The 23,026-nt window shown below is 54.4% G+C and overlaps 1 protein-coding gene across 3 annotated transcripts in view; it reads right to left on the bottom strand.

Moving 5' to 3' along the window:
• Positions 1-22,088, bottom strand: part of DNMT3A (DNA methyltransferase 3 alpha) — a 2,120,215-nt gene extending 2,098,127 nt beyond the window's left edge. Inside the window, exon 1 of one of the 3 annotated variants that reach the window (XM_078650037.1) lies at positions 21,900-22,088. The gene's annotated coding sequence lies outside the window, so the exon portion shown is untranslated. Of the gene's footprint in view, positions 1-21,493; positions 21,611-21,899 lie in introns of those variants that run through there. The other 2 variants (XM_078650035.1, XM_078650036.1) reach the window with 2 other exon arrangements.
• Positions 22,089-23,026: the final 938 nt, after the last annotated feature.

The raw sequence follows: 23,026 nt of genomic DNA, 5'->3' as shown, positions 1-23,026 counted from the left end.
GGTTGGGATGCCGACCAGCCAGGCACCTATGGGGAGGCCATGTTCTCCATGTAGGCTGCATGCAGCCTACATGGAGAAAAGGCAGAGCGCGCATGACCCAGAGGGCCGACCAAACAGTCAGCGCCCTCAGCAGTGGGCAAGCCACTACTCCCCTGCCCTAGACCAAGCTGGCCAAAACCAAACCCTTCTGCTTTCTCGCAGTGCGAGAAGCAGAAACATAAAATGGTAGTTTTACCATTTTATGTTTCTGCTTCCGGCACTGTGAGAAAGCAGTAGGGCGGAGCTCCTCTACCCTAGTGGAGGAGCCGCCCCTGGCTGCAGTAGAACACTGGGAAATACACTGACAGGCTGCTGCTGCTTCTGTTGGAAGTACATTTTACTCAGTATGTCAGACTTAATTCTCACACGGTTGAGGAAAATGGTGGGAATTTATAGAAAATGTGCTCTCATTTTAGCCTATCAAGCACATTACATAACCTCTATGAGAACATCTTGAAAAAAACAGCTCTTTCAAACAATATTCATCAGATCCCAGCAGAGAATCAGCATTTTTCACTGACTAAAAACCACCTTACAACCCACCATAATTCCTAAAATTAGCATGAGACCACCAACAAATGATGTATATTGTGACTAAATCTGCTATCACTCTTTATATGTGATCCTGTTTGTGACCCTCGAAAATTGCCATTCACTACAATTCATTTCAAAGGGGACTTTGTCCCAGAGCGCTCTAATGACTGCCACAACATGTTGTGGCCAGCCAATCAAGGGGAGTCCCCCTGTCCCACACATACCCCTTGCAGTCGGGGTGAGCTCACCCTGACCCCTGAAAAAAATGTTTATTTCAGGACTCAGGGAACATACCAGAGCCCAGTAATGGCTGCTGTTACAGATTATTCAGCTTGCAGCAAGCCAATCAAGATTGACTAGTACCCTTAAAGTGGCTGAACAGGGCATAGCTGGCCACCAACAGTTCAGATAAACCTATTTTTTAAACCTATCCATGATCATCCAGAGAGCACCTCCTTATACGCAAATTCCTCAAGGTCGGCTGAACGGATTCACACCAAGTAACAAGAAGCATGCTTTCTGAGTAAAGTTCTGACTTGCTGACAGATCTGGTGTCATTTCAGTCAGCTGTTTTTTCCGTGTGGCTTTCCAAAATTTATACGCAAAATCAATATCTTTGAACCCTCCCTTTTTCTTGGCTCCTGCTTTATTGATCACTACGAACCTTTCCAGGAATGAGCTGAAGTAGACAAACATTTACAAAAGGTTTTGTGAAGATTCATCAAACACACCACTGTGCCGAACAATCTACCAGATATATATATATATATATATATGATCTGGCAGATTGTTCGGCACAGTGAACACATTATTGATTGATAGAGAGACAGACAGACAGACATACATACATAAGGGCCGCTCCAACCTCTGCTGTAGGTAGTATATTTCAATAACTGTAGAGACATGCCTGCCTCATGTTTGGTCATGGGGCTACTCACAGAAATGTACTTTATTATGTGACTGCTATATTTCACCCCCATCATCCCCGGGGCACTTTACGTTCTGGCGGTCACTTTCTTTTGGGTATTGTGACATTTTTAATCAACCAATTGTACTTAAAAAAACATTTTAAAGCATTTGTTAGATACCTCAACTGCTAGTGAGGGTCAAATTCCAGCTAATTCTTTTTCGTTTTTAGGTCGAGCCTAGCACAGTGCGCGTGCGCTCCTCTATGGGAGGCTTCTTGTAAGCACTCCCAACTTCCTTGCAACTTTTCTGTGTGGATTTGTTTACACCCACGCCAGGGGCGTAACACAGGCCTCCGCAGGCCCTGCGGTGCCCCAAGCTCCAGTGGACCCCCTTGGCACTGCACTCTGGCTGGAGAGCTCCTGATTGAGCCCAGAGGGGGCCCCTCTGCGTACCGTGCAGGGAGGCCCACTCAATTTTTGTTACGCCAGTGACTCACGCATTTGATTGACGATTGCGTCTGGCTTTCACAAAGGAAGGCTTGCATATGGCCAAAGGCATGGATATGTCCCACCTTTTCTTTACATGTTTACTCCCCTAGCCTACGTGTTTCGGGAGCGAGCGGAGTGAGCAGCGGCGCGCAGTGTGCCGGCTGCATTCCAGGATCACGTTACAGTTATGTTTAACCAGAGTGAGCGCTTTCACTTTCGCGTCCACACGTTTAAGACTTCCAGCAGGCAGACAAATCTCTGGTAGCACCAGCCCTACAGCGATCTTCTGTGGTCCGGCCGGGGACAGCAGAGTTGTCTCCTGGGCTTAGAAGATGGTATATTGTTGTAGAGTGAAGCCATATTTCGTTGATCGCATTAAGCATTCCAGTAACGTGGCTTTGTTTGCCTGCGCCTCACTAATTGACTTTACTTCCGTCTGTCCCTTCGTTCCTAGACTTTGTGTGCTGCGCGGCTGCAGTTTCCACAAGATTCTAACTGCGCCACAGTGACGGTTTCTGTGAGTCAATGCTCATCTGTAGGGCACGAGTGCTCGCCCGCTCCAAACTTTTCATTTAATACTACTTGTGCCACTGTAACCACAGTTTCAGCTGACTTTTCCCTTTTACATATTGCGCATATGCTGTAACTTCGATCTTTTTTTACCTTGCGCTATGCCTTCTCTACTATGCTTGAAGCCTGGCACGGTGACACTTTACATGCAAACTGCGCCACTGTGACACCTGCTTTCTATCCCGCTGTTTCAGTTTTAAAGAAGGGATAACTTTTGCTCGCCTTTACTCACGCCTCCACCTTCTCATAATTGGTTTTATGCAGCTAAACTCGTACTCCGAAGTGCTGCCTCACTGTAACAGTCTGTCTCTTTTGCTAATGCCTCATATCTCGCTTGGCTGTTGCGCTTTCATCGTGTTAAACATCATGCACTCAGGCAAACATCAATTGAAATGTAAGAAGTGGCAAATGTGAGCACTGAGCTTTACCATACAGCATGGCCTCACTCATTTATTATTTGTGATGGTGCCTCTTTCACCTGGTTTGGGAAGGGCGCTGCTATTACATATAAGAGCGCCTTAATTGTTTGTGAACGGGGCTGCTTTCACTTTCTGATCACTGCCGCTTTCACTTTAGGAGCGCATTTACTTGTTATCGCGTTATCGATGTGCTGCATGGCCAAAAACTTACAAGGTCCCAAAGGCGAGACCTACTGGCTATGCCAATGCTTGTTTATTATACTAATAGTGAATATTATTCACTATTAGTGTAATAAAGTCTATGAAAAAAGCAACGAGATTGGAGACCCAACCAAAGCCCAGAAAGATGAGTTGCCCATGTTCCGACCACTGATTTTTCCATCTCTGAGGCCAGGGGTCGCAAATAGAGTGCCAGATGTAGCAAGAGGCAAGGTAGGTGGTCGCAGCTGCACAAATTATGTCCATGGCCCCAAAGTAACAATAACTCGCGCCCTACTCATTAACTGTTAATTACCCAACATACTAAGTTACTCATGACATGTTCTATACCATCACTGCACATTTGAAATAAAGACTGTGCATGGTGGGGGAGCGAGTTTTAATTACATTAGGGCACGAGTTATAGTTAGTAGAGATAAGTATAACTGGCGAATTTCGAGGGATTTAGAGTTTAAACCGTTACGCTGACACTGAAATGTTCACCCAACTATAACTTCACTTTAGACTGCTTTGGGTGGATGCAGTCAAGAAATGGGGTGCAGCGGAGGAAGGCATACTGCACGAGGAGGAAGCCAGAGGAATTCGCAAACATCCAATTTCCATGCCCTGGGCCATGCTACTTCACTACTTTACGAATTAAATGGATGCAGCAGCGGACACGGTGGGAGGTGGTTCCCCCAGGCCCTCTTCAGCCCCGGGGGGTGCTCGGGGGGAGGGGGGGAAATGCAACGGGCTCAAACACCTGATGGGCCTGTCCAAATAAAAGTCATCGACTCAACGCCACATTCCTGCGTAGATGGCTCCTAGTGCTGCCCCTATCTCCCGGCCAGACTTGGCGCAAGTCCATCAAGATATCCCGCAATAGTGCAGCTCTCAGGCGTTCCCACGTGTGTAAATCCAGCATATGACACAGTGCATCCCAGTTTATGTGTTTTATTACCCCAAGTTTATTTACAGTTAATATAAGGCAGAAGTTCTGAATCCCCCACAAGCTTGCGTAAGGGGAGACACTACATCACACGCCCCTAACGTGGCCTGGAAAGCAACATCTGGGTGGGTACCCTGCATACGGACAGACTTGTGAGGGACATTGTCACTTACTGAACTGAACGATACTGGCATAATCGTCTTCAACCCCTATGCTGGGGGGTTATGGTAAACAGTCCCCATGCGGGATCAATTTGTTTGTTCAAATCATCGACCATGAAAGATATGCTGTAGGTTATAAAGGGAAAATGCCAATAAAAATGTTTTACAAAAAAAACCTTCACTTTAGACTGTGTGTATATATATATATATATATATATATATATATATATAATATGATTCAAGAGTTGCCTTTTCTTGAGGTGCACTCGCTGTGTGTAAACACTGGAAAGCACAAGCAACGCTGAGAGACACGCAGTTCCAGGTTCCTGCCGATGCGTTTCGGGCACACGTCCTTCTTCCTGGGCAGTTCAACAAAAGATCAACAAGCGTAACCACCAGTGACTTCCCCTTTTATTAACATCTCTCAAGTGAGTTTCTCCGCAATGAATTATGGGACTGGTAGTTCAAATTGCACCCCTATGGGCCACCGCCAACTTTTCGTGAGGAATTAAAAGTTCTCAAAAGCACCTAAGCGAGTCTCATACAAAGCATGCTTGTAAATCACCCAACAACACTCTACTCCAAAAGCGCGGTCACTGAAATGTTCACCCAACTATAACTTCACTTTAGACAGTTTTTTCCAGATATAAATAGATATATATATATATATATATCAGGGTCCCAAAGAAAAGCGCTGGGCACTCCAGGTGTTAGAAATTGATTAGTCACTTTATTCGTTATGCAACCATTGAGGTACTCAATCGATCAGGGAATTGTGAAGCGTGCTACTGAGTGAGGACCTCAAGGCTCTTGAGGAGGGGTGTATTTCCGAGTAAGCCAAAGAACCAGGTCTTGAGGCTCTTTCTGAAGGTTTGCAGTGTGGGGGCGCGTCTGATGTTGATAGGGAGTGTGTTCTAGATCTTTGCCACAATGTAGGAGAAGGCTCTTCTACCCGCTCTGGCTCTGCAAGGTTTCGGCAAGGGCGAGATCGGAGGAGCAGAGGTTTCTTTAGGGTACGTGGAAGGAAACTCTTTCACTGAGGTATTGAGGTCCAGTGTTTTGGAGGGATTTGTAGGCATGGGTCAGTAGCTTGAAGGTTACTCCCTTGTAGACAGGGAGCAGTGGAGGTCTCGCAGGTGTTGGGTGATATGTTCACGTCGTGGGATGACAAGGACAAGTCTGGCCACAGTGTTCTGGATGGCCTGGAGTTTGCGGAGCCGGGATTTGTTGATTCTGGCATAGAGGGCGTTGCCGTAGTCCAGTCTGCTTGTTATGAGTCCGTGGGGGGAAGTCTATTTGAAGGTCTTGCAAAGAATGCGGAGGGAGTTGAAGCAGGTGGAGGCGACGGCATTGATCTGTCGGGTCATGGTGAGGGAGGAGTGGAGTATGATGCCGAGGTTTCGGGCATGGTATGTGGGAATGGGGAGTTTCAGAGTCTGATGGGCCACCAGTTGATGACACATGCTGAGGAGGTGGATCCGAGAACGAGGACTTCTGTCTTCTCAGAGTTGAACTTTAGGCACCTGTTGCTCATCCAGGATGCAACGTCTATCATTGCGTCCTGGAAGCCGAGTCTGGTGGTGTGGGGATCTTTTGTGAAGGAGAGGATGGGCCGAGTGGCGTAGGATACTATGCTGAATACATGCTGTCAGACGATGGTAGCAAGGAGGCCATTTAGATGTTGAAGAGCGGGGGCTGAGGGATGATCCTTGGGGTACTCCACAGTTGATCTCTGTGTGTTCTGGGAGGAAGGGCGGGAGTCTGAATCTTTGGGATCTGCAGATGAGGAAGGAGCGGAGCCAGTCGAGGGCTGTTCCCTGTATGCCGGCGTCGGAGTCTGGCAGTGAGGGTGCGGTTGGATACGGTGTCGAAGGCATCAGAGAGATCTAGTAGGATGAGGTCCGTGGTGTGGCCTTGGTCAAGGAGCGTGTGGAAGTCGTCAGTGGGAGGGTGGTCTCAGTGCTGTGGTTGCTCCAGAATCCGGATTGGGAAGGGTCGAGGATGGATTTCTCTTCGATGAAGTTTGTTAGCTGGACGTTGACGATCTTCTCTGTGACTTTGGCCGCGTAGGGGCGGAGAGAGATGGGTCTGTAGTTTTTGAGGTCCTCCAACCGTCCCCGGATGCCTGGTTTCCATCGACCCCCGGCCTCCTTGAGCGCTGGCCCCACCCCCTGCTGGGTGTCTGGACACCATCATCCCGGCCCCTCTGACCCCCAGGCGAGAGGGTCCGGACATCAAAGGACTCCAGACCTATATCTGGGCCAGCCCCGGAGTAGGAAGGGAGTTGTATCCCGGAGTCGAGAAGCCCTGCTGACGCTGTCGCGGCTGACCCTGAGACGAACTCCCCTTGCTGCTCTACCTGGAACCTGCTGGCACTGCCGCGGTCCATCTTTGCTGTAACCAACTTGGAACCTGCTGGCGCTGCCGTGGCCTATCTTTGCTGTAACCATCTTGGAGCCTGCTGGCGCTGCCGCGGTCCATCTTTGCTGTAACCATCTTGGAGCCTGCTGGCGCTGCCGCGGTCCACACTCGCTGAACCATCTTGGAACCTGCTGGCGCTGCCGCGGTCCACACTCGCTGAATCATCTTGGAGCCTGCTGGCGCTGCCGCGGTCCACACTCGCTGAATCATCTTGGAGCCTGCTGGCGCTGCCGCGGTCCACACTCGCTGAACCATCTTGGAGCCTGCTGGCGCTGCCGCGGCCCAACCTTCCGGAACCCCCCAGCTCGAGGATTGAGAGCTGTGCGTAGGGTCCCCTTGCAACCGACCATCTATAAGACTGTCCCGCTACCTTGCCCCAAGACTTTCCAGATCTCTGGATCTCCTGTATATATTGAAACTATACTTATTGCCCGATAAAGATTGAAAACTATCGACGTGTGGTGTATATTTGTAGTGGTGTAGTGGTGTGGTTACTCTGCTGTACGATTCTAGGAGAGGGCCCTCCCATCGGAGGCCTCTCGACATCGCTCGGTCCCTTCTCTGAAGGAGGGGTAGACCTAGGGGTGGTCAGTCAGACACCTTCTGCCTCCCCCGGGTTCGCCTTTCTAACATTGGTGGCAGGCGCTGCGATCCGAGCCAACGCAAAATCGTACAGAGAGTGATCTACCCGCTACGACGGAAAAACACACAGAGACCATGACGACCCAAGGAACCAACCTACCTGCCGAATTCCAGAAAGAGAAAATAGAAGAATACAGCCACAAAGAACTAAAACAATTCTGTAAAGACATGGGTATCGCTACCACTGGCCTGAGCACAAAAGAGGACTTCAAATCGGCCCTACAAGCCTGGGTGGAAACCCGAGACAGACCACCCCAAGAGGAGAATGGCCCGAACGGGCAACAGGAAACCAGCGCACCCCCGACGGGGGAAAGAACCGCAACACTAAACGCGGACCTCATCTATGAAGACGCTCGAGAACAAGAGCGCAACCGGCTACACGAAGTGGAGCTTGCACGACTCCGGCTAGACGGAGAACTCCAGCTAGCGGAGAAAAAGATAGCCCTCGAGCAACTACGGCTGGAGGGGGATCTAGAAGAGAAACTGGGACAACGTGACCTCGAAGAAAAACGACTAGCATATGAACACGAACGAGGCCTGAGAGAACTAGAAATCAAGGCCAAGATCAACGAAGATAGCGCGGCCGGGGCCAAGACCTCGGCCCCTCCCGTGGACACCAAGGTTCACCTACCGAAAGATGTAGTCAAAGAATACTACAAGAACGATGATATCCAACAATGGTTCAAAGCCTACGAGGTGGCCATGACCGCCCATCGGGTGCCCCTGAAGGATTGGGGCGCCGGCCTGTGGGGAAAGTTCGTCAACGAAGGGAGGGACGCCCTGCTGGAACTCCCTGACACCGAAATGACCTCCTATGAACACATGAAAATGGCCCTACTCACGCGCTACGGACTCACCCCTGAAATGTACCGGCAGAGGTTCCGAGACTGAAAAAAAATCCCCGGTACCACTTGGGTAGAATATGTGAACTTTTTTAGCAGAGCCTTCGAGGGGTGGGTCAAAGGCAGTCAGGTCACTACCTACCAGCAGTTGGTCGACCTGATGTTATGGGAGCACCTCTCCAACAACTGCTTAATTGAACTACGACAGCACCTCCTCGACAGCAAGTTGACCGAGCCGCGGAAGCTAGCGGTCGAAGCAGATCGGTGGGCGAGCAACCGCGTCCACCGGAACACCAGAGGAGAATACGGACGAGGGTCCCTGGGGAACCACCGGCCGCGAGGCGGCGGGTCTGGCACCAGCCGAGGCCGAGACCTCCCGCCGGGATCTTCGCCGCCTCCGCTACACCAGCCCGAGGGGGGCCCATCCAGCCCGACCGGGGCCACGCCCCAACGTTACGTGCCACAGATGCCAGCGGCTGGGTCACTATGCCAATGATCCTCTCTGCCCCATGAACCAGCGGCCCGGCACCACCGGGCCCCCCGGTCGACAAATCACTGCAGCTGCTCTGAGCGAAGAAAAGGATGAAGAAGAAGAGGTCCCTATGGAACCAGAAGAATGGGAGTCCGCGGCCATGTGCCTTGCCTCCCTGGGCGACAAAGACATGATCCCCCGAGACCAGATTCCGATCAACACCCAGAAGTACCGCCAGTGGGTCACCATCAACGGACGCCGGGCCGAGGCTCTCCGTGACACGGGGGCCAGCATAACCGCCGTCCGCTGCCATCTGGTGACCCCAGGACAAATCTTGCCCCACGTTCTGTGCCCTGTCCGGTCAGCGGACAATTCCGAGAGCCTGTGCCAGATGGCTCGCATCCCCTTCGAGTGGGGAGGAGTGTCCGGCATGCTGAAAGTCACCGTCCGAGACGATGCCCCGGTGGACTGCCTCCTAGGGAACGACCTGGAAAGTTCCCACTGGGCACAGATCGAGCGAAGAGAGCATCTGGGGATGCTAGGCCTTCCTGAATGGGTTTGCGTAACGACCCGATCCATGTCCACCCGGGACGCCGTCCCAACCGAAGACAAGCTGCCCGAAGAAAACCTGAATGGCCGGCACCTCCGCCACCCGCCACTGCCACGGCCGAACCCGAACTGGGGCCGCAGGGCCCCAGCCATGAAGAACTTCCCGAGCTCGGGCCCCTTCCCGAACTAGCCCAGTGGCGCCAAGAAGGGGGCCCCACCCGCGAGCAGTTCAGTCGGGAACAAAAGACATGTCCTTCCCTTGAGGGACTCCGACAACAAGCCGCCACGCAAGCCACAGGAGACTCCTCGGGGTCCCACTGGGTCTATTGAGACCAGGACCTCCTGTACAGTGAACAAAAGATCGCCGAGCTGGGGGCCGGCCGAGTGCTAGTCGTCCCCCTCCACTTCAGAGACTTTCTCTTAAACCTGGCACATGATGTGCCCCTCGCCGGGCACCTGGGGCAGGACAAAACCTACAGCCGCCTGGTGACCCACTTTTATTGGCCGGAGATGCGCCGCGATGTGTACAACCACTGCCGAACCTGTCCGACCTGCCAAGCCAGCGGAAAGAGTGGGGGGAAAATCAAGGCCCCACTCCAATCGTTTCCCGTGGTGACCACTCCCTTCGAGCGAGTAGGGATTGACATCGTGGGGCCCCTGGATCCTCCAACCTCTCAGGGGCACCGCTTCATCCTCGTCCTGGTGGACCATGCCACCCGCTACCCAGAAGCTATCCCCCTCCGGACTATCACAGCCCCCGTAGTGGGTCGGGCGCTAATGGGGATCTTCTCCAGAGTCTGCTTCCCCCGAGAGGTCGTCAGTGATCGGGGCACAAACTTTATATCGAAATATATGCGGTCCCTGTGGCAACAGTGCGGGGTCGCGTATAAGTTCACCACCCCGTATCACCCTCAAGGGAATGGACTAGTGGAGCGATTTAATAGGACCCTGAAAGGAATGATCAAGGGCCTAGAAGAGCCCCTCCGGCGCAAATGGGACGTTCTGCTGCCATGCCTCCTGTTCGCCTACCGGGAGGTACCCCAGAAGTCCCTGGGGTTCAGCCCCTTTGAACTATTATATGGACACCCGGTGCGAGGCCCCCTCAGCCTAGTCAAGGAAGGCTGGGAGCTGGCCGCCTCCGATACTCCACCCGATGTTTTCCGATACCTCTTGACTCTCCGCAACCAGACTCGGAAGTTCCGGGAACTGGCCGAAACCAACCTGAAGGCCAGTCAAGAGGAGATGAAGCGCTGGTATGATGAAAATGCCTCGTCCATTGAATTCGAGCCGGGCCAGCAGGTCTGGGTCATGTCCCCGGTCGACCCCGGCGCCCTCCAGGACAAATGGACGGGGCCCTTCAACGTGGTGGAGCGCAAGAGCCCCGTCACCTACCTAGTGGACATGGAGTCCCCCCGGAACCCCCTCCGGGTCCTACACGCCAATCGGCTCAAGCCCCACTTTGTCCGCACCGAACTGAGCCTGTTGTTGGCTACCGATGACGGAGCAGAGGACGACTCCGAGCCTCTACCAGATCTCCTGAGCACCTCCGAGAAAGATGGCTCCGTCGAGGGGGGTCTCCCTCTCTCCCGCGCTGACATCCAAACAGCGCCAGGACTGCCAGAAACTGCTGGGTCAATTTGCGAACTTATTTTCCCTCACCCCCGGAGTCACCCAGTGGTGTGTTCACGACGTCGACACCGGGGACAGCCCGCCTGTGCGGCACCGAGCCTACCGAGTCCGGGCCTGCATCCAAGCCGAAGTTTCCAAGATGCTAGCCCTAGGGGTAGTCGAGCCCTCAGACAGTCCATGGGCCAGTCCCGTCGTCCTGGTCCCTAAGGCCGCCGCCCCCGGGGTGCCCCCGGAGCTGCGGTTCTGTGTCGACTACCGGGGACTGAATGCCGTCACTAGGACTGACGCCCATCCCATTCCCCGAGCGGATGAACTGATCGATCGCCTGGGAGCCGCCAGGTACCTCAGCACCTTCGACCTCACGGCCGGATACTGGCAAATCGGCCTCACGCCAGGGGCACAAAAACGATCCGCTTTCTCGACCCCCGATGGCCACTTCTACTTCAACGTGATGCCCTTCGGCATGAAGAATGCTCCGGCCACCTTCCAGAGACTTGTGAATTGGGTGCTGGCAGGGCTGGAAGAGTTCAGTGCCGCCTATCTGGACGATATTGCGGTGTACAGCCTCTGTTGGGACGAGCACCTGACCCACCTCTGGAAGGTCCTGACGGCCCTCCAACGGGCCGGACTAACAATAAAAGCCAGCAAGTGCCAGATCGGTCAAGGGTCCGTGACCTATCTGGGACACCAAGTGGGGAGCGGCCAAGTGGCTCCCCTTCAACCCAAGATCAACGCCATCCAGGCCTGGGAGCCCCCCGTCACCCAGACCGCCGTCCGAGCCTTCCTGGGGCTCACTAGATACTATCGGCGGTTCATAAAGGACTATGGGAGCATTGTGGGGCCCCTCACAGAACTAACCTCCAAGAGACTACTCCCGAAGGTGCACTGGACCCCCGAGTGCCAAGTAGCCTTTGAGACACTAAAGACTGCCATGTGCACCGCCCCGGTGCTCCAGGCCCCCCGACTACAGCCGAGAGTTCATCGTCCAAAATGACGCCTCGGAACACGGCATTGGGGCCGTACTGTCTCAAATGAACTCTGACGGAGTTGACCTTCCTGTGGCCTTCATCAGCCGGCGCCTGCTGGCCCGAGAACAACGATGGAGCACCATCGAGAGGGAAGCATTCGCCGTCGTATGGGCCCTAAAGAAGCTCCGGCCCTACCTCTTCGGCACCCACTTCCGAGTACAGACCGACCACCGGCCCCTGCGGTGGTTGATGCAGATGCGGGGCGAGAACCCGAAGTTGCTACGTTGGTCCATCTCCCTCCAAGGGATGAACTTCACCGTGGAGCATCGCCCTGGCAACGACCACGCCAACGCTGACAGCCTCTCCAGATTCTTCCGCCTTGGCGAGGAGAATCCCCAAGAAGATGGGTGACTCTCCCCTGCCTTCAGCTGGAGGGGACGTGTGTTGGACCCGGCCTCGTGGCGTGGTCCTACCCCTCCCGCATGGCGGGCCCCGGACGACATCAGCCCTCCATCCAGCCCGGGTCGGCCTCGGGCACACCTCTGCACGCCCTCCAAACCACCAGATCCGCTACCCGGCGGCCCACAACCACTGACACGGCACACTCGGGCCGCCCCTGCATTACCGGTCCGGTGCCCACCCCGGACCCTCATTCCAGGCCCGACGCCATCTTGGGCCCATCACGTCACAGACACGTGGTCCCGGACCAGCCGCGGCCACGGCCCCAGCGAGCCCGCCATCGAGGCACCAAGAACCCTCCGGGTGGTAGAGTGGCCACTCAACCAGAGACAAGGAGAGGGGAGTTTTGATGGCTCTCCAACCGTCCCCGGATGCCTGGTTTCGATCGACCCCCGGCCTCCCTGAGCGCTGGCCCCACCCCCTGCTGGGTGTCTGGACACCATCATCCCGGCCCCTCTGACCCCCAGGTGAGAGGGTCCGGACATCAAAGGACTCCAGACCTATATCTGGGCCAGCCCCGGAGTAGGAAGGCAGTTGCATCCCGGAGTCGAGAAGCCCTGCTGACGCTGTCGCGGCTGACCCTGAGACAAACTCCCCTTGCTGCTCTACCTGGAACCTGCTGGCGCTGCCGCGGTCCATCTTCGCTGTAACCACCTTGGAGCCTGCTGGCGCTGCCGCGGTCCATCTTCGCTGTAACCACCTTGGAGCCTGCTGGCGCTGCCGCGGTCCATCTTTGCTGTAACCACCTTGGAGCCTGCTGGCGCTGCCGCGGTCCATCTTTGCTGTAACCACCTTGGAACCTGCTGGCGCTGGCGCGGTCCATCTTTGCTGTAACCATCTTGGAGCCTGCTGGCGCTCCCGCGGTCCATCTTTGCTGTAACCATCTTGGAGCCTGCTGGCGCTGCCGCGGTCCACACTCGCTGAACCATCTTGGAACCTGCTGGCGCTGCCGCGGTCCATCTTTGCTGTAACCACCTTGGAGCCTGCTGGCGCTGCCGCGGTCCATCTTTGCTGTAACCACCTTGGAACCTGCTGGCGCTGGCGCGGTCCATCTTTGCTGTAACCATCTTGGAGCCTGCTGGCGCTCCCGCGGTCCATCTTTGCTGTAACCATCTTGGAGCCTGCTGGCGCTGCCGCGGTCCACACTCGCTGAACCATCTTGGAACCTGCTGGCGCTGCCGCGGTCCATCTTCGCTGTAACCATCTTGGAACCTGCTGGCGCTGCCGCGGTCCACACTCGCTGAATCATCTTGGAGCCTGCTGGCGCTGCCGCGGTCCACACTCGCTGAACCATCTTGGAGCCTGCTGGCGCTGCCGCGGCCCAACCTTCCGGAACCCCCCAGCTCGAGGATTGAGAGCTGTGCGTAGGGTCCCCTTGCAACCGACCATCTATAAGACTGTCCCGCTACCTTGCCCCTTGCCACGAGACTTTCCAGATCTCTGGATCTGCTGTATATATTGAAACAATACTTATTGCCCGATAAAGATTGAAAACTCTATCTACGTGTGGTGTATATTTGTAGTGGTGTGGTTACTCTGCTGTACGATTCTAGGAGAGGGCCCTCCCGTCGGAGGCCTCTCGACATCGCTCGGTCCCTTCTCTGAAGGAGGGGTAGACCTAGAGGTGGTCAGTCAGACACCTTCTGCCTCCCCCGGGTTCGCCTTTCTAACAGGAGGCAACAAACTGACAAAGGTGTTTTGGCCCCCTGACCTTCGTCAATGTCAGTGAATTATCGTGAATGATCCCGTTCAACAAATTAATTAGGGTGTAGAGTCCTAATGAAATGTGTACTGTTGGAGGAGTTTTGGCAACAATTGGATCTAATCAGCAATGAATTTAGGTACAGTGATTATTTAGCTAATCTTGAGTACAAATGTATAAGGTCACAAGCTTAAAGAACATTATGCGGGTAATATGAATGAATTTAAAAACACATTTCTAGTCAATCTTACTCATTCTTTATCAGTATTGCTGAAACTTATGAATTTACATTTTTTTCACACTAATTGATTATTTATAATTATTATGAAGCATAAGTTTAAAGGGTTTATCTCCAATGAATTATAATTGGCTTTTGGACGTTGCAGTGTTGGTGCGGGTCCTTCCTCGCGAGCTGAGGCACCTGCTGTGATGAGAGCAACGGCTGCAACGGAAAATACCAGTGGAATATATATGTCTAAATATTATATATATATATATATATATATATATATATATATCCTTATTACCTACTGGTGGCCGACAGTAGGTAGTTATAGTAAAGCCCTAATTTCCATAGAAAGAGCATTTTTAGATTTGCCAATAATGTTGGTGTCGTTTGATGAATCCTCACGAAATTTACAAAACTAGTTCAAAGCACATTTCAGCTACTATTTTGAAAGTTTCGGGGTATTCCTTCAAGCAGGAGTCAAGAAAAGGGGGGGTACCAAAACGTGTTTTCCCCATGTTAATTTCCATTGGAACTTTGAATGCGGCTATAGTCCGAAATTCTGAACAAAATTACACCAACTTTGGCAGAAAGGTAGATGTTAGTTCAGGGAAGTGCCTTTTTGTGATTTGGTGTAAATCCATTCAGTATTTTTTGAAATATTAAAGAAAATTCTAATTTTGATATATAAGGACGTGGAGGATCTGTGACCCCTCAAGTTCTGAGATCAGAGAGGCTGCCAACACTTCAAACCAGGAAGTGTTGGCAGTCATCTTGTGACACAGAAAAAAAAAACAATTTTAAAAAGAAGAAAAAGGGGGCAGGGAAGAAACACCCTGTTCCCCTAAGCCTCTTGGGGGGTTAGGATCTGTGAATCCAGCCGGAAAAAAATAAAAAAACAAAACATGGACTCCTGTGCTTCACTTTTAATCGGCCCCCGGGTGGGACAGTTCTCGGGGGCATTTTAAAAAAAGGAGGGGGGATGTCCCTGGGACCACCACCTCCCCGGGGTTTGGTTAAAACAAAATGCGGGGGAGGCCCGTATGGACTCCTTTGCTGCCCCAGGGACCACCATCTTCCCGGGGCTTATTCATTTATCAATGGGGGGGGGGGCTCTTACCCCTCTACCAGCCCCAGGGACAGCCACCTCCCCGGGGCTTTTTGTTTAAAGAATGCAGGGGAAAGGCGGACCCCCCTGCAAAGCTTTGGGAGACACCACCTTCCTGGGGCATTTGAAAAATTGAATATGGTAGAGCCAAGCAGCAACCCCCTACCGCAGCCCCAGGGACCACTCCTCCCCAGAGCAAATTCAAAGAAAGGAGGGGGTCACACAGCACTCCTCCTGGAGCCATACATGGCCCTGGGACCTGCCACCCCCCTGGGCCGGCTCCTGCTTTGTCCCGGGGTGTCCACCCCTGGGACATAGCTGTTTGCTATGGCTTGATGGGAGCATTACTGCTACTGTCGAGCCATCGCAAACTATGCTCCGATTTCTGGAAGCAAGAGCATTGAGAATGCTCTTGCTTGTTGAAAGCGGAGCACAATTGCTTTTACAGAGAGGGAGCTGCATGTTCGCCGTTTCCTCTATGTAAAACCAATGCCGGCTCCCATAGGAGGCGGGGAGCCGGCAGAAACTGCGGGTGCCTTGAGGCTCCCCCCATGGTCCCTAACAAGAGGGGGTGCCATAATTGAGGCCAGGCCCCGGGGAATTGTGGTCCCTGGAGACAAAATAGGCCCTGGAGGGGTGCCACTCTGCCCCCCCCCCTTAATTTACTTTCTTTCATTTTTTTTTTTTTAAAAGGTTGGGCCCCAGGGCTGAAAACGACCCAGAAAATGGTGCTCTCCTATTATATTTTTTTTTTTAACTGACCGACAACTCGCCGGAGGCCACAGCTCCTTTCTCCACCACTCTGCAAACGTGCCTGCTGGTGCACTACTGGTTGGGTGATGAAGTCCTCTTGAATGCTGATGGTTCTTGGGATTCAAGGAGCCCTCCTGTTACCTCCATTAAGTCCCACAGAGCAGGATTCCTGAGAGCTGATAGAAGGCCTCACCCCCTTTCTCCACCACTCTGCAAACAAGACTACTTTAAAAAAAAAAACTGAAATTCACTGAAAAAAAACAAAGGTCGCAGAGACGTTATAGTTAGACTAAGATTTCACTTGTACAAAGCCAGTGAAATTCAGCAGTTATTGTTACATGAGCCAGTATAACTCATGCCCCCACAATGCACTGCTTATGACCTCACATATTACATCACTCATGACATGGTCAGTGATATCACTGATGACATCTCAAATGACATCACTGATGATATCATCCACAGAACCGCTCACATCCCCATACAACCCCTTGTACACCCACTCACGCCCACAGAAACACTCATATACCCATTCACACATCTATACCAGTACTCGTACACCCACTCACTCCTCCATAGAGCCACTCACACACCCACTCACAAAACCATTCACTCTCCCATTCAACGAGTCACTCACCCATACAACCAATAACATAACCATACACTCACCCATAGAGCTACTCACATACCCACTTATCTACCTACAGTCACACACCCACTCACTCAATCAGCCTCTCAATACAGCTACTCACTCACCCATACACGCCCTCACACACTCATTCACATACCCACAAAACGACTTACATATACATTCACACATCCATACAAGTACTTACACATCTGCTTACTCACCCATACAGGCATTCACATAGACACTTACTCTCCAATATAGCCACTAACACACAAATTCACTTAAGCAAACACCCTCTCACTCGCCCAAACAGCAACTTACACACCCAGTCACTCACACAATCATTCAGACACCCACTCACTCACACAGCTATTCAGACACCCACACACTCACCCATACAGCCACTTACACACCCTGTCAATTACTCATACAGCCAGACACCCACTCACTCACCCATACAGTCACTACACACCCACTTACCTACCCATAGAGCCACTGACACACCCACTCACTCACTGATACAGCCACTCACAAAGAATCTCAATCACCCACACAGCTACTTACACACCCATTTATACACCCATAGAGCCACTCACATAATATATATTAGAAGCACTGTCACTCATTAGTTGCACACCTAGTATACTAATTTAACTTTTGAAGTACCTTAGTATAAATATTTAACAATCATAAACTCTCACAAAATACTTACACTCCCTGGATGATGTAATCAGTGATGTCATTTAAGATGTCATCAGTGATCACACTGACCACTGAGTGATGTAATATATGAGGTCATAAGCAGTTCATTGCGGGGGTGTAAGTTATTCCGGTAACTAGGACTGCTCAATTTCACTGGTTTTGTAGTAGTGAAATCTGAGCTGAACTATAACATCCTTGCAACCTTTGGGTTTTTCAGTCAATATATATATTTTTTTTCCTGAAAAGCCCAAAAGTTAAATTGTGCATGTGTGTATTGCCATATCCATACAGGCAGTGGACCAGACAGGACCCAGAAAGACCACATTCGCAAGGACACAGGCACATACTGGACAAAAGGTCTGTGAGGGCACAGGCCACCCTCACATCAGGATACAGGCATGAACCACAGAGTCAGGAGACATGTACATGGAGTCTGGGACCCATCTGTCAAGGCACAGGCACACACGTGCCAACTTCCGTCCTGTCCAGACACAAGGCACCCTTAAATCAGAACAAAGTCTACACCACAGACAGGCTCACCTACAGCCACGACCCCTTCCTTCAGGACACAGGCACGACCCCTTCCTTCAGGACACAGGCACGACCCCTTCCTTCAGGACACAGGCACGGCCCCTTCCTTCAGGACACAGGCACGGCCCCTTCCTTCAGGACACAGGCGCGACCCCTTCCTTCAGGACACAGGCGCGACCCCTTCCTTCAGGACACAGGCGCGACCCCTTCCTTCAGGACACAGGCGCGACCCCTTCCTTCAGGACACAGGCACGGCCCCTTCCTTCAGGACACAGGCACGGCCCCTTCCTTCAGGACACAGGCGCGACCCCTTCCTTCAGGACACAGGCGCGACCCCTTCCTTCAGGACACAGCCACGGCCCCTTCCTTCAGGACACAGGCACGGCCCCTTCCTTCAGGACACAGGCACGGCCCCTTCCTTCAGGACACAGGCGCGACCCCTTCCTTCAGGACACAGGCACGGCCCCTTCCTTCAGGACACAGGCGCGACCCCTTCCTTCAGGACACAGGCGCGACCCCTTCCTTCAGGACACAGCCACGGCCCCTTCCTTCAGGACACAGCCACGGCCCCTTCCTTCAGGACACAGGCACGGCCCCTTCCTTCAGGACACAGGCGCGACCCCTTCCTTCAGGACACAGCCACGGCCCCTTCCTTCAGGACACAGGCACGGCCCCTTCCTTCAGGACACAGGCACGGCCCCTTCCTTTAGGACACAGGCGCGACCCCTTCCTTCAGGACACAGGCACGGCCCCTTCCTTCAGGACACAGGCGCGACCCCTTCCTTCAGGACACAGCCACGGCCCCTTCCTTCAGGACACAGGCACGGCCCCTTCCTTCAGGACACAGGCACGGCCCCTTCCTTTAGGACACAGGCGCGACCCCTTCCTTCAGGACACAGGCACGGCCCCTTCCTTCAGGACACAGGCGCGACCCCTTCCTTCAGGACACAGGCACGGCCCCTTCCTTCAGGACACAGCCACGGCCCCTTCCTTCAGGACACAGGCGCGACCCCTTCCTTCAGGACACAGGCACGGCCCCTTCCTTCAGGACACAGGCGCGACCCCTTCCTTCAGGACACAGGCGCGACCCCTTCCTTCAGGACACAGCCACGGCCCCTTCCTTCAGGACACAGCCACGGCCCCTTCCTTCAGGACACAGCCGCGACCCCTTCCTTCAGGACACAGCCACGGCCCCTTCCTTCAGGACACAGCCACGGCCCCTTCCTTCAGGACACAGGCGCGACCCCTTCCTTCAGGACACAGGCGCGACCCCTTCCTTCAGGACACAGGCGCGACCCCTTCCTTCAGGACACAGGCACGGCCCCTTCCTTCAGGACACAGCCACGGCCCCTTCCTTCAGGACACAGCCGCGACCCCTTCCTTCAGGACACAGCCACGGCCCCTTCCTTCAGGACACAGCCACGGCCCCTTCCTTCAGGACACAGGCGCGACCCCTTCCTTCAGGACACAGGCGCGACCCCTTCCTTCAGGACACAGGCACGGCCCCTTCCTTCAGGACACAGGCACGGCCCCTTCCTTCAGGACACAGGCACGGCCCCTTCCTTCAGGACACAGCCACGGCCCCTTCCTTCAGGTCACAGCCACGGCCCCTTCCTTCAGGACACAGCCACGGCCCCTTCCTTCAGGACACAGCCACGGCCCCTTCCTTCAGGACACAGGCACGGCCCCTTCCTTCAGGACACAGGCGCGACCCCTTCCTTCAGGACACAGCCACGGCCCCTTCCTTCAGGACACAGGCGCGACCCCTTCCTTCAGGACACAGGCGCGACCCCTTCCTTCAGGACACAGGCGCGACCCCTTCCTTCAGGACACAGGCGCGACCCCTTCCTTCAGGACACAGGCGCGACCCCTTCCTTCAGGACACAGGCGCGACCCCTTCCTTCAGGACACAGGCACGGCCCCTTCCTTCAGGACACAGGCACGGCCCCTTCCTTCAGGACACAGGCGCGACCCCTTCCTTCAGGACACAGGCGCGACCCCTTCCTTCAGGACACAGCCACGGCCCCTTCCTTCAGGACACAGGCACGGCCCCTTCCTTCAGGACACAGGCACGGCCCCTTCCTTCAGGACACAGGCGCGACCCCTTCCTTCAGGACACAGGCACGGCCCCTTCCTTCAGGACACAGGCGCGACCCCTTCCTTCAGGACACAGGCGCGACCCCTTCCTTCAGGACACAGCCACGGCCCCTTCCTTCAGGACACAGCCACGGCCCCTTCCTTCAGGACACAGGCACGGCCCCTTCCTTCAGGACACAGGCGCGACCCCTTCCTTCAGGACACAGCCACGGCCCCTTCCTTCAGGACACAGGCACGGCCCCTTCCTTCAGGACACAGGCACGGCCCCTTCCTTTAGGACACAGGCGCGACCCCTTCCTTCAGGACACAGGCACGGCCCCTTCCTTCAGGACACAGGCGCGACCCCTTCCTTCAGGACACAGCCACGGCCCCTTCCTTCAGGACACAGGCACGGCCCCTTCCTTCAGGACACAGGCACGGCCCCTTCCTTTAGGACACAGGCGCGACCCCTTCCTTCAGGACACAGGCACGGCCCCTTCCTTCAGGACACAGGCGCGACCCCTTCCTTCAGGACACAGGCACGGCCCCTTCCTTCAGGACACAGCCACGGCCCCTTCCTTCAGGACACAGGCGCGACCCCTTCCTTCAGGACACAGGCACGGCCCCTTCCTTCAGGACACAGGCGCGACCCCTTCCTTCAGGACACAGGCGCGACCCCTTCCTTCAGGACACAGCCACGGCCCCTTCCTTCAGGACACAGCCACGGCCCCTTCCTTCAGGACACAGCCGCGACCCCTTCCTTCAGGACACAGCCACGGCCCCTTCCTTCAGGACACAGCCACGGCCCCTTCCTTCAGGACACAGGCGCGACCCCTTCCTTCAGGACACAGGCGCGACCCCTTCCTTCAGGACACAGGCGCGACCCCTTCCTTCAGGACACAGGCACGGCCCCTTCCTTCAGGACACAGCCACGGCCCCTTCCTTCAGGACACAGCCGCGACCCCTTCCTTCAGGACACAGCCACGGCCCCTTCCTTCAGGACACAGCCACGGCCCCTTCCTTCAGGACACAGGCGCGACCCCTTCCTTCAGGACACAGGCGCGACCCCTTCCTTCAGGACACAGGCACGGCCCCTTCCTTCAGGACACAGGCACGGCCCCTTCCTTCAGGACACAGGCACGGCCCCTTCCTTCAGGACACAGCCACGGCCCCTTCCTTCAGGTCACAGCCACGGCCCCTTCCTTCAGGACACAGCCACGGCCCCTTCCTTCAGGACACAGGCGCAGACGGCTGCTCCCGCTCGCCCTCGGGGCACGGGTTCATACACCTGGCGCCTACATATTTAAGCCTGTCTTTCCACGGCATGGAGACAAATTTCATGAAAAAAACCGTCAAATGAGGCGGGTGCTCCGACAGCGCCAATGCCCCCGGGGCGCCAGAGAAGTGACAGTTAGATCCGGACACGGCCAACTCCTACCTGTGCGGATACAGGCAGGGGGGTGTCTGGGCGGGAGGGGGCGCTGCACCTGGGGGGAGGCAGAGTCTATTCCTCACCTAGAGAATAAAGCGGCCGTCGGCACCTGTGAAACAGCGCACCCTGGCACCCCCACATTTAGAGGATGGGCGCTACCGGCGGCCAAGGTAGAACGCTGGGGACTCTACCACCTCTGCACATTGGGGGTGGGCAGGGGGAGACGGGCGCTCACCTGGGGAGGTACCATTGACCCTGGCAGGGGGGGGGTATGTTGGCTTTATTCACCGGGCAGCCGGAGAATAGACAGGCTGGCGGGGGCAGACAGCTATTTAATTTACTATGGGTGCAGCACCGAATTTAAATCGCATCCTGTGCACAGACAGACAGACAGACAGACAGCAGCCCTTGCAGGCATGGATCCCCGCCCCCCCGGCAGGTGACACCACCCGCCGCTCCGTCCTTCTGCTCCCAACGCCTGCCGCTCACCTGGTGCCGGCCCCGGGCTCCGCTGCTCCCGCTTCGTTCCCCGTTCCTGCCCCGCTTTCTCCCGGGCCGGTGCGGCCTCCCGTCCTTCAGCAGCGGCTCCCTCTGCACTGCGCTCCGGCGCCGGGGACAGGCCGCGGGGTCCGAGCGCCGCCTGCTGCCGCCGCCTACGGAACAGATAGGCCGCCGCTCGGTCCTAGCGCCGCCGGGTGCGGCACACAGGGGAGACTCGCACGAGGAAGGTGGCCGCGCGGTCCTAGCGCCGCCGGGTGCGGCACACAGGGGAGACTCGGAGGCGAAGGTGGCCGCGCGGTCCTAGCGCCGCCGGGTGCGGGCCTGGGAACCACAGACCCAGGCGTCCGCTGCACAGACAACACTGAAGAGCCGCGCGCGGCGGTGTCAGTGATCGCCCTACAGGTGCAGCAGCAAATATTTATTATATTGTGACATTTATATGGTACTTACCTGAATGGGGCCCTGAAGTGCTGCCTGCATGGATAGCCCGCTATACTGTGTGTGGGAAAGATGCTCTTTTTTGTTTTCATGGTAATTCTCCAAATGCTGCTGCCAATCACATATGAAATTCTTCTCTCTGTAGCAGAACGTCAACATTTTGCTAGACCCATACATGCACCAGAAGCTCCTCCATTCCAAAGTTTTATTGTTGTTGTTATAGTTTAAAGACCATCCATGCTAAATTTTTAGGAAAGGAAAAGAGGGAGATTCTCAAAAAATGAATTGGCAGAATGTATTTCCCCATATGACTTGTATTGAAGGAGAGGCCATTTCGGATGGGAGACAACCAACATATAGCTATTTATGGCTACAGAAATCGAGAATCTCCCGTCGGAATCGGTTTTATTAGCATGTATGAAAGACTATGGGCCTGATTATGAGCTAAGGCGTTATTTATTGCCCCTGAAAAATAACGATACCATGGGGTACGTTATTTATTAGGTCCCATAAATGCCACCTAATATGAGTTCATGGGAAATAACATGCAGATATTGGTGTTTAACACACCAAAATCCACATGATACAGTAAATACCGTATGATTTTCCCTGTTAAATTTGAACAGAATCGACCTGTCAAAATTTAACAATGAATAATTATCGGATGTGTTAAAAAC

Source organism: Lissotriton helveticus, chromosome 6 (genome assembly GCF_964261635.1).
Source record: "Lissotriton helveticus chromosome 6, aLisHel1.1, whole genome shotgun sequence".
Taxonomy (NCBI): Eukaryota; Metazoa; Chordata; class Amphibia; order Caudata; family Salamandridae; genus Lissotriton; species Lissotriton helveticus.
The sequence above is the reverse complement of the archived record's forward strand: the minus strand, read 5'-3'. Positions and strand labels throughout refer to the sequence as shown.